Source organism: Octopus sinensis, unplaced genomic scaffold (assembly GCF_006345805.1).
Source record: "Octopus sinensis unplaced genomic scaffold, ASM634580v1 Contig11832_ERROPOS66460+, whole genome shotgun sequence".
Lineage (NCBI taxonomy): Eukaryota > Metazoa > Mollusca > Cephalopoda > Octopoda > Octopodidae > Octopus > Octopus sinensis.
The window spans coordinates 1-16,343 of NW_021832438.1; the positions used below are offsets into that span (position 1 = coordinate 1).

At 36.4% G+C, this 16,343-nt stretch overlaps 1 long non-coding RNA gene across 1 annotated transcript; it reads left to right on the forward strand.

Moving 5' to 3' along the window:
• The first annotated feature begins 5,752 nt into the window (after positions 1–5,752).
• Positions 5,753–16,023, forward strand: LOC118761307. Its single transcript, XR_004997278.1, has 3 exons — positions 5,753–5,790; positions 13,764–13,890; positions 15,941–16,023. It is a non-coding gene; the product is annotated as an uncharacterized LOC118761307 (long non-coding RNA).
• Positions 16,024–16,343: the final 320 nt, after the last annotated feature.

A 16,343-nucleotide genomic window follows, 5' to 3' on the forward strand; every position in this document is an offset into this window, starting at 1 on the left:
GTAATATTATCTCATGATAATCCCTGCCTAGTTCGTCTAACTTCACCCTATTTTGGTGATTACACTATTTTCCTTTCTAGGATGTTCTGCCCTACTCATCATATCATGTATAGTTGTTATGACTTTATGGAAGTAAGTCTCCTTTCGACTAAATCATATACCACCTACAAACTTTAAAATCATACATACAATAACACCTGTAATATTATAACTTATGAAATCCTCTCGGTTTGAATGCCTTTAACCGCTCTCAATACTTCCATATCTATTACCCTCACTTTTCGGGTTACGTTCAACTTTTCTCTGCCTCTAATTTTAATCCCCTGCCTCTTTATATGTAGGTTGTATGTATTTCTTATTATTTTCTCTAAATTCTTATTTTGTTTTCTTATTTTGATATCCTTACTTAGGCGCAGGAGAGGCTGTGTGGTAAGGAGCTAGTTTACCAACCACATGGTTCCGGGTTCAGTCCCACTGCGTGTCACCTTGGGCAAGTGTCTTTTACTATAGCCTCGGGCCGACCAAAGCTTTGTGAGTGGATTTGGTAGACGGAAACTGAAAGAAGCCCGTCGTATATATGTATATATATATATGCGTGTGTGTGTTTGTGTGTCTGTGTTTGTCCCCCTAGCATTGCTTGACAACCGATGCTGGTGTGTTTATGTCCCCGTCACTTAGCGGTTCGGCAAAAGAGACCGATAGAATAAGTACTGGGCTTACAAAAGAATAAGTCCCGGGGTCGAATTGCTCGATTAAAAGTGGTGCTCCAGCTTGGCCGCAGTCAAATGACTGAAACAAGTAAAAGAGTAAAGAGTAAAGAGTATTAACTTTTTTTCCTTCTTAACTTGATATTTTTCCGTTACTTAAGTCTATGCGAGAAATTAATACTATATCCGTATAAGCGCATAAATATTTGTGTATGTGTTCATATGCATATGTATATGTGTGTGTATGTGTGTGTATGCCCACCCACAAACATATGTAAAAAAACCCTCTTTGTAGATGTATCTGCATGCATTTTTACACTTTTCTGATTCATGGCTTAAAATTAATAGACGGTATGCATATCTTTCTAGTTATTCCTTGAGCAGTCTTTATAGAAACCACCTAATAATTAATTAATTAAGTACATGAATGGATATTAAACGGATTCTATGTAATCTTCCTGTTTAATGTTTATAATTGACATATACACACCTTTTACCTATTTTGGTTTTATCATGTTTGGAATTCTTAAATCTTATTTTTATACAACATAACAATATTGTTTATAAACATTCCCTCATATTGCCCCTAATAGAATTTCCTCTGTAATAACATCCTAGGTTTCTTACTGTTTTGCCCCTGTAAATGGTAATTAACATCGTGATTTAAAGTCTACTCCTACCCTAACTCTTTTTATAGACAGTTACTTATATCAAACTGACTACTCCTAATGTCATATTTCCTCCATGGAGAAAAGGGATACATATGATAATATTTATGACCATCCCTAGCCATGAGCTGTCAACTCACTCCTGTCCTTTATTCAAAATAGACACAGTCTTCTAGTCTCAGAATTAGTAGTTGATAAAGAGATAAATGAATTAGAAACGAATTACAACCCTATGACCCCACTATGCTCCATGTGATTCTTAGGAGTTGTAGTCTATTCTTAGATGCAACAGCGACAACATGAATTTCTTCCATCTTCTTACTCTGTTAAAATATATAAGAAAAATTATATTAATTTATCCTACTTGTTAAAATTCCATTTACTTATTTGTGCACCTGAAGATAGCACTACATTTAAATTGATGGAGCCCCTTGAAACGGTCGTACTGCATTACTACTTGATATCCTGTTGCTTATTTTGATTTTATTCACCTTCGAGCTGTGCGGATACCGGACTGACTTGGTGCTTCAACTTAAGTACCTAATTGAATCTTAATTATTTCTAATATGTATATATATATATATATATATATATATATATGACAGATTTCTTTCAGTTTCTGTCTGCCAAATCCATTCGCAAAGCTTTGGTCGGTCCGACGCTATAGCAGAAGACACTTGCGCAAGGTGTCACACATTGGGACTGAACCCAGAACTATGTGGTTGGGAAGCAAGCTTCTTACCATACTGCCATTAATAATAATTATTTTCTCTTAGTAAAAGTGCGAAAGAAATCAATATTACTGTTTATATAATTGTAGCTTAGTGGCAGTCTTTGTTACAATACTAACTCGAATTAAAAATACCCGGCAGTATTCAACTTCTGCGTTCGTGGTTCAAACACTGCCATTAGCAGAATTGACTATTGTTTCTAGAATATGAAGCAATCATTTTGGTTGGCTCCGTTTATAATGGTGATGTCTGATGCTGAAACATTCAGATCATCAGAGATCAAATAGACTCCCGAGACGAGCGAGTGCATAACTTTCAAAGCATTGTAGGTCTACATCATTTAATAACTCATATTGAAACTTATTAGTCTTGATAAACCAGAAATTCTAACATTAAACAAGAATCTGTATACGATTCAGTGTAACAGGGACTTCCAGTTCTACAAGCTAATTAAATATTTAATATATAAAGAACGCCAAATTATATAATTTGCAATATGTATTTACCCCTCTTAACGTTCTGTGAAAAAGTGTAGATTATTAAATTGTTGGGCTTATGACCGTAATGTTGTGGGTTCCGTTTCGGTGTGTCCTCAGCTGAGACAATTCTTTTCACGTTGACAGGGCCTATTCAGATGTAAAGGTGTTTGTCACAGATTGCCGTCTTGCAAAACTTTTGACCTAAAATCTTGCAAATACAAGATGTCGACGGCCCTTGATGACTGCGACATACTGTGCAAGAGTTGAATTTTTTCTGTTACCGCGATCAAAAGAATTGAGGACAGCGATATACTTTGAGTAAATTCAGTCATTTTTTTCTGTCGTCTTACATGTAACCATGTACCAGTAGTAGCCATGATTGAGCAAACCTTTAACCAACGACATTCTGACCCTGATCATCCCGTTGTTTTTATTCCAGACACTACAATTAGGACGCAATATTCTTAAACAGTAGGGATTTTGCAGTTGAAACGTAAGAAATAAGATGAACTTTGAGGTATGTAATGTTTAATTTTTTTTTCTGCCATTTGAATTTTCCTTTGGGTAACTACCTTAGTCTCAACTGGTACCAGCTACGCATTGGGAGAGATAACTTTTTAGAAGTTCCTTCGAAGGAACCCACATTTCGTCCTCTCGTATTCACGATCGTACTCTTTCGGTCGTAGCCCAGCATTTTCACTTAAATGTTTCTTAGTGCCGATATCAGAAGTCCTACGATATTTGTATCATCGTGTTATTCTTTCTGCTTATTGTAAGTTCACACATTGCAACAGTTTTATTTGATATTCTTTGAAGGTTCTGAAATCAAAACGTAAGAACTAAGATGAATTTTGAGGTAAATTTTGAATTTTAAATTTCCAGTAGTTTTCTACCTTAGTTGGTCTCGACATCTAACTGAAGTTGATCGACAGCTGGAAAAAGTAAATAGCAAAAAGACCATACGCTTATAATAAAGAAAAAACTCTCTTTCTCCCCTCTTCACCTTTTTCACTCTGACCTTTTTCTTTGTCTCTCTATCTGTACTTCTCCGTGAATAAATATATATTCACACGAAGGAACAAACGAAAGAAATTAGCACTCAACAAATTTAATTAGTTATATGTCGAACCTCCAACCATGTAATAAGACGGACGTGTCGTATTCGCCCACGAAACTTTAAGTCAAATATCAGGCCTTGTGCTAAAAGCAGAAAGGAATATATTGCAATGATTTTTCTCTCTTTGCCAATCAAATGCATTTTGCTGAAAGAAACCATGTCGAAGACAAGTTAAGTCGAAATCATTTTATCGATGCTTCACTTTTGTTTTTATTTATGTTTTTGTGGTTTATTTCGACTGAATGAATCGATTATTTACCAAGGTGTTGTTTGTTTGTAATCTTACCAGAAAACTTTCTTCATTATTTAGGTCCCTAACTTTTAACAGCCAAGTCCCCCTACGTATGGAAAGATGCACAACTTCACCGATTTAAATAGCGGCAGCAATATTAGATAGATGAGTATTTCGTCTATTTATAGGGCTGAGTTATATTCTGCCTATATATGAAATGCTAACATCCAGGGTCAGTTAAGGATATCGCTTTTCGAGCAACCACTTGTGTCCTTCGGTAGTGGAGAGAACGTCATGTGTTTTGGACCGTCCAAATACGAGAGGATGGACTATAAGTAAAATGAAAAGAAAGCGTGTAAATTTCTCGAGCGGAGGAATGGAGTTAAGCTTATTCAAAACTTGTTGCGGAGGCCGGTGTGCGTTGGAGTGGAAACTGTATGTCGCCCGGTTCGAACGATAAAAAAAAACAACTCATCTGGCTTCCAGAAAGAACGTGTAAATTGAGATAGTGTCAATGAGACGTTATTTTGAAGGATCTCCGCCTCTTGTAAATAAGTTGGACACGTGGTTTGAGAGAAAAGAGGTTAATAAACAGCAAAATTATTATAAAGTCAGTAAAATAACTAAAATAAGAACGTGAATCAAGAAGTGAAAAATAATGAAATCACGAGAATCTTTTGAAAGAGATATTTCATGAACGCCTGCACTTTCACGAAGCACATTTTGGCGAACATTTCGTCTGCGTTTGGGAGCTTCAGTTAGCCATACAGTATATTTATCTTTACGAACCACAGTATTGTCATCTTCATGATTAGTTTCGCTGTTATCAGTACTATAACCATCACAAAGATTATCATTGGATTCTTCAACATCCTCATTTATGATATTATATCAGATATATCATTATCGGAATTACAATCTGGTACTGAAACTTCGTATGGTTCCTCTACAATGGCTCTTTTGCTATAGAACATTGATTTAGGGATAGGCATTTGAAATATATGAATTTGTATTCAAAATATCTGAAAAAGAACAGGAAAAAAAAATAACTTCACAGAATGCCAATGGGGTTCAGTTGGACCTCAATGTCCACATTTTACGCTATAACATCCATATAATTGGAAATTTTTAGCTCAAAGTTTGTACGTGTATACATAAACTATTGACAATAAAAATCCTAAGATATAAAATCATTTAAATAAAAAATGTATAAGATGCATAAGTTTTAAAATTTGCTGGGGTCTCAAGGGACCCCGCCAGCCCACGAAAGATTATATTTTCATCATCATCATCATCATCATCATCATCACCACCACCACCACCATCCCGTACACTTTACTATCTCGGGTCCTGGGTTTCATAGGACCGCTTGCCCAGTTTCCATGTCGTACAAGTGATCGAGATCCTAACATAATCCCTAAAATGGACGCCAGTCCCTTACAGGGTTACTCATCGACTGGAGCAATGTGGAATGAAATGCTTTGCTAAAAAAACACAAGGCACTGTCCATTCCAGGAATCGAAACCAAATTCTTATGATAAAGAGTGATATACTCTTACCAGTGGGCTTCGCGCCGAGTTCAAATGCCGCCCAGGTCGACTTTGCCTTCTTTCCTTTTAGGGTCGATAAAATAAGTACCAGTTGAGCAATAGGGTCGCGCTAACCGACTAGTTTCCTCCTGCCAAATTCCAGGCCTTGTGCCAATAATAGAAAATATTATTATTATTTTTATTTATTGTTTTTCAGATCCTGTTCAACATTCTTGGCTTCATTTTAAACACATTCCTCTTTACATTAAGCAAACTCACTTTTCTCTACTTACTGTACCTTCACGAGCACGAATCTAATGAAACATGGTATGTACACCTATTTATCTTATGGAATTTCTTTGAAAATCTTCATGAAATCAGTTCATGTTATGTTGTTTGTACAAAAGCTTTATCAACTAATCTGATTGGGGATGCGTTTACGTGCACATACACACACATGCCTAAATTCACACATGCATACGTACATTTAATGGTTTGAAATAATTTACTATAAATAATGATCCAACCAAAACTTGAAATGGAGATTGTTCGCGTCTAACTTAACGGACAACCCTACATCATACAACGCAGAGTATGTAAACGAAAAACTCTAAACAGTTAAATCGAAGGATATTAAGTTAAGACCCTGAAGAAACTGCATTGTTGTAGGGTTGCTACTGCAACTAATCAATGCAGTTGAAACATGTGTTGGTCTATGTAAAGCTGTAGATATATTAAAGGTAATATGCAACTTCGTAATAATCCTTATTATTAATATTGTTGATATTATATACTCCAGGAACCTAATATGGCTGAGGTAATATATTCAGAATAATCTAACGGGATATATCTCTAAATTCTTGTCTTATAGCTACGTTACTGGATTTATATATTATCTGTTGAATAGCCGATTTTGAATACCTGGGAGTGAATCGTTTTGTGCTAATCCCTAACTATTTACAAATATCTCTTTGGCATCCGTAAGTCTCGAAAGACAATGGATTTGCACCTTGGATTGGATTGGTGTTGCAGCATCACTTGTGACTGACAAGGCCAATGCGTGAGTGACAGTCACAGCTGCAATCGTCGCAAATGCGGTTGGTCGGTTGGTCATTTGTTGGTGGTTCGGTCTTCTTGCGTCTCCGTCTGTCCTCTGCTGTCTGACATATGTGATCTTCTTCCCCCAGGGCGGTACTAAGCACCTGTTTTCAGCAGGAACGATCTTTTGCCATGTTCTCCCAAGTTTTGGTATTCATACTTATGGCCTTCATGTCACGTTTGCACACGTCCTTGAAACGGAGATGTGGTCGCTCGCGAGCATGTCTGCTGGAGGCTAGCTCTCCATACAGTATATCTTTCGGTAACCTCCCATCAGGCATCCTGAAAGAAACAATAAATTAACTAAGTATTTTCGTTAAGGAATGTGCTTATCAAGAGTATTTTTGCAAAGTATATGGAAATCCGGTCTAGAAGGACAGATACGACAATTTATCTTAAAGGATCACAAAATCCAGCTCCCCGTCTTATCTTAATTTAAGAACTATATTAGTTCGTCTTTGTTTTATGTAAACAACCTTTTCTATATGTGCTTTCGGTGCGAATGGTTTTGTTATAACGGCGCCATATTTTACAATCCTGTAAATAATAATAATAATGGTGTTTTTATATAAGCTTAAAGCTTACAGCTATCACCGTGCGAATAGTCTAATAAAGGAGATTATAAGCCCTCGACAGAAAAAGAGAAGTCTTTCCTTTCCGTGATAGACTCGAACCTAATCCCTTTGTTAACGCGAGTAGGTGTGTTACATTTAGACTATTTTTCTTAGTCATTGCACTGTGTTCGCCATAAGCTTTAAGCTTATATAAAAATACCATTATTATTATTATTTACAGGATGGTAAAATACGGCAACGTATAACAAAACCATTCGCACTGAAATCATATATAGAAAAGTTTGTATACATAAAACAAACACGAACACTGAGAAAGAAGAGAGTCGTTATTTTACGTTTTGAACATAACATAGCTCTTCTTCGAAAACAGGAAAATCCGGCAAGTCCAAAGGGAAAGTAGGAAGGAGGAAAAATCGTCAACAGTCCGCGTGCGGTTACATTTCAAAAGTGACCGGAAGTAGAAGAAATGAAGAGAAAGTGCTTTCTGGGACAGGAGATTGGGAAGATGGTTGGTATGTGCGTGTGTGTGTGAGGTAGTGTCTGTGTGGCAGTAACTGCGTGTTTGAGTGTGTGGCAGCGTGTATGCGATTGGTGGTAAGTATGTGTGTACGTATGTGTGTGTGGTAGCGTATGTGTGTGTGTGTATAGTAGCGTATGTGTGTGTGTGGTATTACGTTGTGAGTTCAAATTCCGCCGAGGTCGACTTTACCTTTCATCCTTTCGGGGTCGATAAATTAAGTACCAGTTACGCACTGGGGTCGATGTAATCGACTTAATACCTATGTCTGTTTTTGTTTGTCCCCTCTATGTTTAGCCCCTTGTGGGTAATAAAGAAATAGGTATTAACTGTATGCGTGTGTTTGTGTGAGTAGTGTATGTATGTGTGTTTGTGTGTGGTGTGGTAGGATCTGTGTGCGTGTGGAACGATTTGTGTGATTCTGTGTGTTAATGTCGCTCTTGGAGGTCAGCAGCTATAATTACAGGTGTTTTGAATGGGTAGGTGTGGGTGTGGGTGTGGGTTTGTGTTTGTATGTATGGGTGTGGCTGTGTGTGTGTGTGTGCGTGTGTGTGTTTGCATATGTGCGTAGATCAATAGTGTGTCAGAGGCAGTTTGAAGGGTATGTGAATGGGTGTGTGTGTGTGTATTTGTTGGCATATATGCATAGACGGAGTAGGAGTGTATATATATATATATATATATATATGTGTGAGTGTGTGCACATGTGTATGGTTGCGTGTCTGTCACTGCCTCACTCTCGCTGTATATATGTGTGTGTGTGTGCGTGCACGCGCGCGTATGTGGTGTGGTATAGGAATATAAAAATTAAAACAATACAAATAAATAATAAAAAATACCAATTCGTAATAAGAAAAACATTAATGAAAAGGATTATGTGAATAAATCAGTAACACACACGCATGAATATATATATATATATATATATATATATATATATATATATAATATATATATATATATATATATATATATATATATATATATATATATATATATATATATATATATATATATATATATATATATATATATATATGAAAGAATGGAGCTGAACGACAAATTAACAAAATTCCTTTATTTTCGACATATGTTTCGAAGGCTGCATATTCCTAATTGCGAAGGAATAAGGAGTACATTATGCCGCTTTCTCATCAGGAAAAGCAAGGAACTTATGTCAGCATCAAAATGCACAAAAAACTTTTAGATGATTGCTCACATGGAGCCCATGGCGGTAATGAGTGTCTCTTTAATCGAAAACCAACACCAATTCTACAACACAGAAATACTCCCTTTAATGTAAATGTTAACACTCTGAGCCATTCTAAGTCCAAAAAAAACTATATCTGGTTTGTCATTCCTTTCGGGAAACAAATCAGGTCTAATCTCCCTTTACAGTTCCGTGAAGCCGTAGCTAGAAACTTTCCCAGGAATTCTAGGTATTACTCTACTATCAATTCGCATAACGTGAGGATTGCATTCGCCAACACTAGAAATTTATCGCAGATAATTGCCTCCCATAATAATAAGCTGCTAAATAAGGACTCATCACCCAGGGGTAGCGACACTGCCCTTACCAATTCCAACCTAACATACAATAATAATAATAATAATATAAATAGTATTGATATTAGCAACATTCATAGCAGCATTGGCGTTAACAATAGTAATAATGATAATAACATTAGCCGGATTATTAACAGTGGTGGTGTTAGTGGTAATAGTAACAGCATTTCTAATAACAGTTGTATTATTGATGATAACAATCACAGCATTCCTATAGTCAGAGAAATTGCCGACGATATTACAAGTAATAGTAATGATAATAAGATGAATAGTATCGTGGCCAATACTAGCAGAAATATTTACACCTATCATAACAATAAAAACGCTGTCTTAGTATCGGAAGTTAACCCCAACAGATTAAAGTTCTTATCCAAAAATTCCAAAATTAGAAACACCATTTACCAGTGCAAAATTTCTTCTGGAACCGATGTCTTCTTCTACGTTGGAGCAACCTCTTCTAAATTAACCCAAAGGATCTCCAATCATTATTCAACTTTCCGAGATAAGAGAAAACAACACAGCACGGGACTAAGTAAATTAGTTTGGCGTCTGAAGGACAGCAATACAACTTTCAAGCTGGAATGGTCCATATTGTCGGTGTCCTTTCCGTTTGATAAGGGCAGAAAAGTTTGTGGCATCTGTAATTCCGAACTTTTTCATATTTTGTTCGCCAAAGTCCCTTTAATAAATACAATCGTTGAGAGGTCATACAGGTGCATGCACTGGCAAAAACACACCTTTCACTCATATGAATAATGATTAATATAGATAACCCCTTGAATTTTAATTTATATAACTTCTTTTCTTATATATGTCACCCCCATAGTCATAAATTTTTTTTTATACTTTCAAAGAACTACTACCCAATCCAGTGAGGTTGTTGCCTTAGTCCCTTTACTTCGCCCTCCTCTCTCTCTCTCTCTCTCTCTCTCTCTTTATCTCTCTATTTCCCTCCTTCTATAGTATGCACAATCAAACACACAGACACAAATCTCTCACCTCACCACTGTCTGTTTTCTGACATCTACCCATCCACATACACAATCACGCATACACATACATACACACACACATTAATGCAGTTATATACAGTCACACACACATGCACTCATTCACAAAAGATATTAACAAAATCCACCATTCATATGACCTGCACCCTTTCACCTTCCTATTCTTTTGCCTCTCTCCGCCTACTTCGTTTGAGCCCTTGAACCTTTAGAACCTTCTAGATTCTTCTACTTTCATCCACTTTGACGTCACTCCTTATAAAGGAATATTTTAAAGAGACACTCATTACCGCCATGGGCTCTGTGTGAGCAATCATCTAAAGGTTTTTTGTGCATTTTGATGCTGACATAAGTTCCTTGCTTTTCCTGATGAGAAAGCGGCATAATGTACTCCTTATTCCTTCGCAATTAGGAATATGCAGCCTTCGAAACATATGTCGAAAATAAAGGAATTTTGTTAATTCTTCGTTCAGCTCCATTCTTTCATATATTTATATTTTTAAAATAAACATACAAATTTCCACACGAAAGCACGTAATCTATGCCCTAGACACGTAACTTCAACCGTGTTTTTCTGATGTGAATTTGCTACCCAGGTATCGGTTAATTCGAATTATCCTTCAACTACTCAATATATATATATATATATATATATATATATATATGAAGGCGCATGGCTCAGTGGTTAGAGCGTCGAGCTTACGATCGTGAGGTTGTGAGCTCGAATCCCGGACCGGGCTGCGTGTTGTGTTCTCGTGCAAGGCACTTTATTTCACGTCGCTCCAGTTCACTCAGCTGTAGAAATGAGTTGCGACGTCACTGGTGCCAAGCTGTATCGACCTTTGTCTTTCCCTTGGATAACACTGGTGGCGTGGAGAGGGGAGGCTGGTATGCATGGGCGACTGCTGGCCTTCCATAAAAACAACCTTGCCCAGACTTGTGTCTAGGAGGGTAACTTTCTAGGTGCAATCCCATGGTCATTCATGACCGAAGGGGGTCTTTACCCTTTATATATATATATATATATATATTTATATGAAAATAAATAAATAAATATATATATACTAGCAGTATCGCCCGGCGTTGCTCGGTTTGTAAGGGAAATAACTATATAAGCATTTTTAGAGAGTTACTTCCCTTATAGATGCCAATTCGGGCTTTCTTAGCCATTTCTGTTTTGGTGTCTTCAAGCCATGAAGTCGTTGTTCTAAAAGAACGCTGGTCTCCTTGACAACGCTTTACGACGTTGATTTCCTTACACTCCCTTCCCCACAGCTTTACGAGGGAGGGAAGAAGGGGGAGAAGCAAACAGGTGCAGGTGTGACCATGGACACCAACTCCGCCGCCATCGACACACGAAAAATTATGCATTAAAATGGAATAAAAAATGATGTTAAATTATTTTAAAAATCGTAGACTCATCGTAGACGCGCGCTAATACTCAGACGGGCTCGATATGAATCACGACTATAAGATACCCGAATTTGGTTAAACTGCACCTCAAAATGTGGGAGTAGTTAGGAATCTAAATCGAAGGGGACAGACACTCACACAACTACAGTTTTATATATATAGATATATATCCGTAAATATAAGAGAGCCAACTTTGAATATGTTAACTCTAGTGCTAGAAATAGCTCCACCGGTATAGTCGCCAACGATAATTCCACATAGAAATAGCACTACCCTCAACGTAATGAAATCGAAATACAACTAAAAAGTGGATTAATGTTGTACAATTGTTTCTTCATCAACAAAATATGCAAATTATACTCACATAATTGTCTATGAATCATCAGCAACATTTGTCGACAAATGTTGCTGATGATTCATAGACAATTATGTGAGTATAATTTGCATATTTTGTTGATGAAGAAACAATTGTACAACATTAATCCACTTTTTAGTTGTATTTCGATTTCATTACGTTGAGGGTAGTGCTATTTCTATGTGGAATTATCGTTGGCGACTATACCGGTGGAGCTATTTCTAGCACTAGAGTTAACATATTCAAAGTTGGCTCTCTTATATTTACGGATAAATATGTATTTGTCTCCCTGGTTTATTGTGCTAGGTCGCTTGGTGTTAAAATAAGGGTATTATTGAATTAATATCTAAAATTTTTTTCACCCTCATTATTGAATGTATATATATATATATATATATATATATATATATATATAATATATATATATATATATATATAAAGGAAGGAAAATACAGTTTACATTGTTTTAATATATTTTATTAGTGAAAGAGTATTGTGTTTGTTAACCGGTTTCGCTCTCGTAATTGTAATTTCGTACTTTCTTAAGAAGATTTTATTCTATGTCGTGGGTGGAGAAGCTTGTGAGTGAATGAAAAAACAAGTAAAAAAATCTATGGGAAGGTAATTTGTGAGGTTATTGGAAACAGGGGAGGCAATTGCTCATTTTTCGGGGAGGGGATGGATAAATATATAAACAAAAACTCAAAAGCTAAAGTAGTGAGATGAAATATGTACAGTGATGGGTATGTGTTTAAGAAATAAAATATATACTGAGACTAAGGTTGGTTACGCGTTCATATTTAGGCTTGTTCTGTATTTGTCAATAAATATATTTTCTTTATTTAAACGTTCATGTAAATAAATTGTTTCTTTGCTCTGGTAGATGGGGAAACTGTGAAGTTTGGTTGGATAATACCTGCACATCTCTCTGTGTTCACTCAAGGGAATCTATCTACACGGCGGGGACCGAGTCTGTTCCTTATGTAGTGTGGTTCTCCGTCTCAGTGTCATACTTAACTGTCCCATATAGTTATGTCCACAACCTGAACAGGCTATAACATAAATTAGATTCTCGGAAACACTAGTGAAGTTAGTTTTTTATAGTAAACTTCTCTCCTTGTTTGAAAAATAATTCTGAGCTTTCCAGTAGGTTTAGGCATGTTCTACAGTTTAGTAGTTCACATTTTTAACTGTTGGTTTCATGGTTGTTGTGTAAAGCTTCGCACTTGTTAGAAGTCTTTTCAGCGATTTGTGTCGCTATTTTGTATTTGATGAATTTATGTGTTTTCAGAATGTTGTTCATTTTTGGATCCCCAGTGAGCGTTGGTACATTTTGTATAATAGTTTCCTTGGTTATGAGTTGATATACACGGCACTGTGACAATCAATGAGAATTAAAGCCACTTGCCGATAAATTCCAATTATAGTATACAACTTGTGGAGGTCAGTAACTTTCCGTACTTGGACCCTAAATTGCTGAGAATAATGAATACGTCCTGATATGCAAAGGAGACAATCTTGGAGACCATGTAACGACGTTTTTCAAACTCTTGTTACACTAGAAATTACATTTTTGAAATTTGAATAAAGTTTACTTCTTTTCAGACATTTAATGACTGAGTGCAAAGAAGAGAAAAAAAAAAACGAATTTATCTGAAAACAGTTTTAGAGTAATCAATATCGTGGAATCACGATCGTATTTGTCTTATCTTAAAAGAATGCTTCCTCGATGGAAGGTTTTTTAACAATTTTTCTTTTTCCCTTCACAGGATAGCTTCAATGACATTAGTGCTTGCTGTACCCGAAATTATTACTATAGTCAAACTTTTGTGGTGCTCGTCTTTTCTCCTCATTGGCAAATTACGCGAATGGCCATCGCTGCCATCTTTTCTATTGGTATGTCACAAATTTAATATTTTTTTTTCATTCAAAATTTCCTAACAATGTTTTCCTCATTGTGTGTGTATGTGTGTGTTTGTGCGTGTGTGTGCACGGATTGGCTGATATTCGAGTGTCACGCTGTATGTCATTTTACCGGTAACCATCATCTTTTACCCTTCACTTTTTATAGTCATGGGACAGGGGCCATGCTGGGGCATCGCCTTGAAGGGTGTTAGTCGAAAAAAATCGAACCCAGTATTTAGGACTTAATTTCTTGAGGTTTGATACTTACTCTATTAATCTTCTTTGCTGAACCGTGAAGTTACGGGTGGTAAACAAACCAACACTAGTTGTCAAGCGGTGATGACTAACAACAACGTAAAGGTGCATACACGTAGGTATTATGCTGCACAAAAACTACCTCACACACGTATGTATATATACATACATACATATTGCATATATATATATATATATATATATATATATATATATATATATATATATATATATATATATATATATATATCGCAACTGTCTGACGAACGGTTACGTGAAACTGAGTTTGTGAAGATTTTTTCTGGCTCTAATACATACACACATACGTACACACATACGCACACACATTTATATATGTATGTATATGTATCTATACACGCACAGAACAGCTTTATGACATGTGTTAGTGACATGTGATGGCGATTCACTCCCGAACTTAAATAGGCTCTCAGTCACTGTATCATGAATGGTTGTGGACCACTCCTAATAAAAGACAGAGCGTCCTTCGACCACTACATAAAAAGTATTAAGAAAAAAAATGTTGTTTAGATATACTTTTATTTTAGTTGTTTACAATATTTTACGCTTGTTTATACTCTTATACATTCCAGGTTCACAAATTTCCTTATTTAAATTATGAATCGTATTCCTTTCGATAATATCAATATGATTACAAAACTTCTTTGAAGACGATATTTTCTGTTTGGTCGACACTAATTTTCAAGTTACTGGAGTCCGTTTCTCTACTCATAACGTCGTATAACTGACCCTGCGTAAACATCGAAGTGGTTAAAAATGCACATACACGATCTAAAGCAGAGGTTCTCAAACTTTTTGGACCACCGCCCCTTTCATGGCCACATAATACCCTCAGCGTCTCTACCCATATTTTTATGTATAAATAAATATTTTATATTTAACTAATTTATATACACTATGAATCATTTGATATTTAATATATTATATAATTTGTATACATTACTATAATATTATCATAATAAACTCATAGCGTCACCCAGTCCACAGCTTTTCTCCCAACGCCTCCTTTTTCTCTAGCGCCCCCACCCACGCCACCCTCTTAGGCATCAGTGCCCACAGGGACCGTCTCCACGCCCACCGGGGGACGGTAGAGCCCACTTTGGAGAACCTATGATCTAAAGTCTGACACTGTGCCTTGTTTGATGTGGATGCGCAAGTGGAACCTTCAGGAATCTGGCCAACTACGATGTGAAATAAAGGGATAGAATCGCAAATCTGACCCTCTAAATTCACGAACTATACGGGGGGAAATCCAGAGTTAATCTTCGTCGCCGGAATGTTAACAAAAAAAAAAAAATCAAAGGTGATTTATTAATACAAAACTCGTCCGTGTTTACGTTCTGAGTTCAAATTCTGTCGTGGTCGACTTTGCATTTTATCTGTTCGGGCTGGAACGGTCAATGTAATCCACTTACCCACACTCACGAAATTGCTGGCCTTGTGCCAACATTTGAAATCAATATTATTATTATTATTATTGCAAAGACATTATTGAAAACGTTAACGTAACAGATTAATCAGTTGAAAACCTATAAAACTAGAAATCTCTCTCTCTCTTTTTCTCGCTCTCCTTCTCTCTCTCTCTCTCTCTCTCTCTCTCTCTTCCTGTCTCTCTCTCTTCCTATCTCTCTCTCTCTCTCTCTCTCTCTCTGTCCCGCTTTCTCCCAGTCTGTCTGTTTGTCTCTCTGATTTTTGACCTCTTCTTCCACCGGTTTGATCCATGCTATTCCATTTTATCTATTTTCAGGGTATCGTCTGCTCTATAATGGAAAGCACCGCATTAATATTTTTTCTTATGATAGTCGGTCCCAACCTTCATCCGATTATCCTAATCCCTTTACTAAGCAGTGTGCTCTGCTTGAAAATAGCTTCACTGTCTTTTAAACAGGGATTGGTAAGTATTTAGCTATTCGAAGATATATCAGTTGTTTAATGCGTACCTTAGCATTTATTAATATGCATGTATATAAAAAGCTCAGTCTGGATAACGCTTGGAAAATTAACCAACGTACACACCGCATACATTAACATACATTAACATATCTATTCTATATATCCTTTCCATGGATGTGTATCCATGTTTCTTGTGGAAATATGTGAAGAATGATATTGTACCGTCCATGGATGCACGATTATATAACGGTGTCATG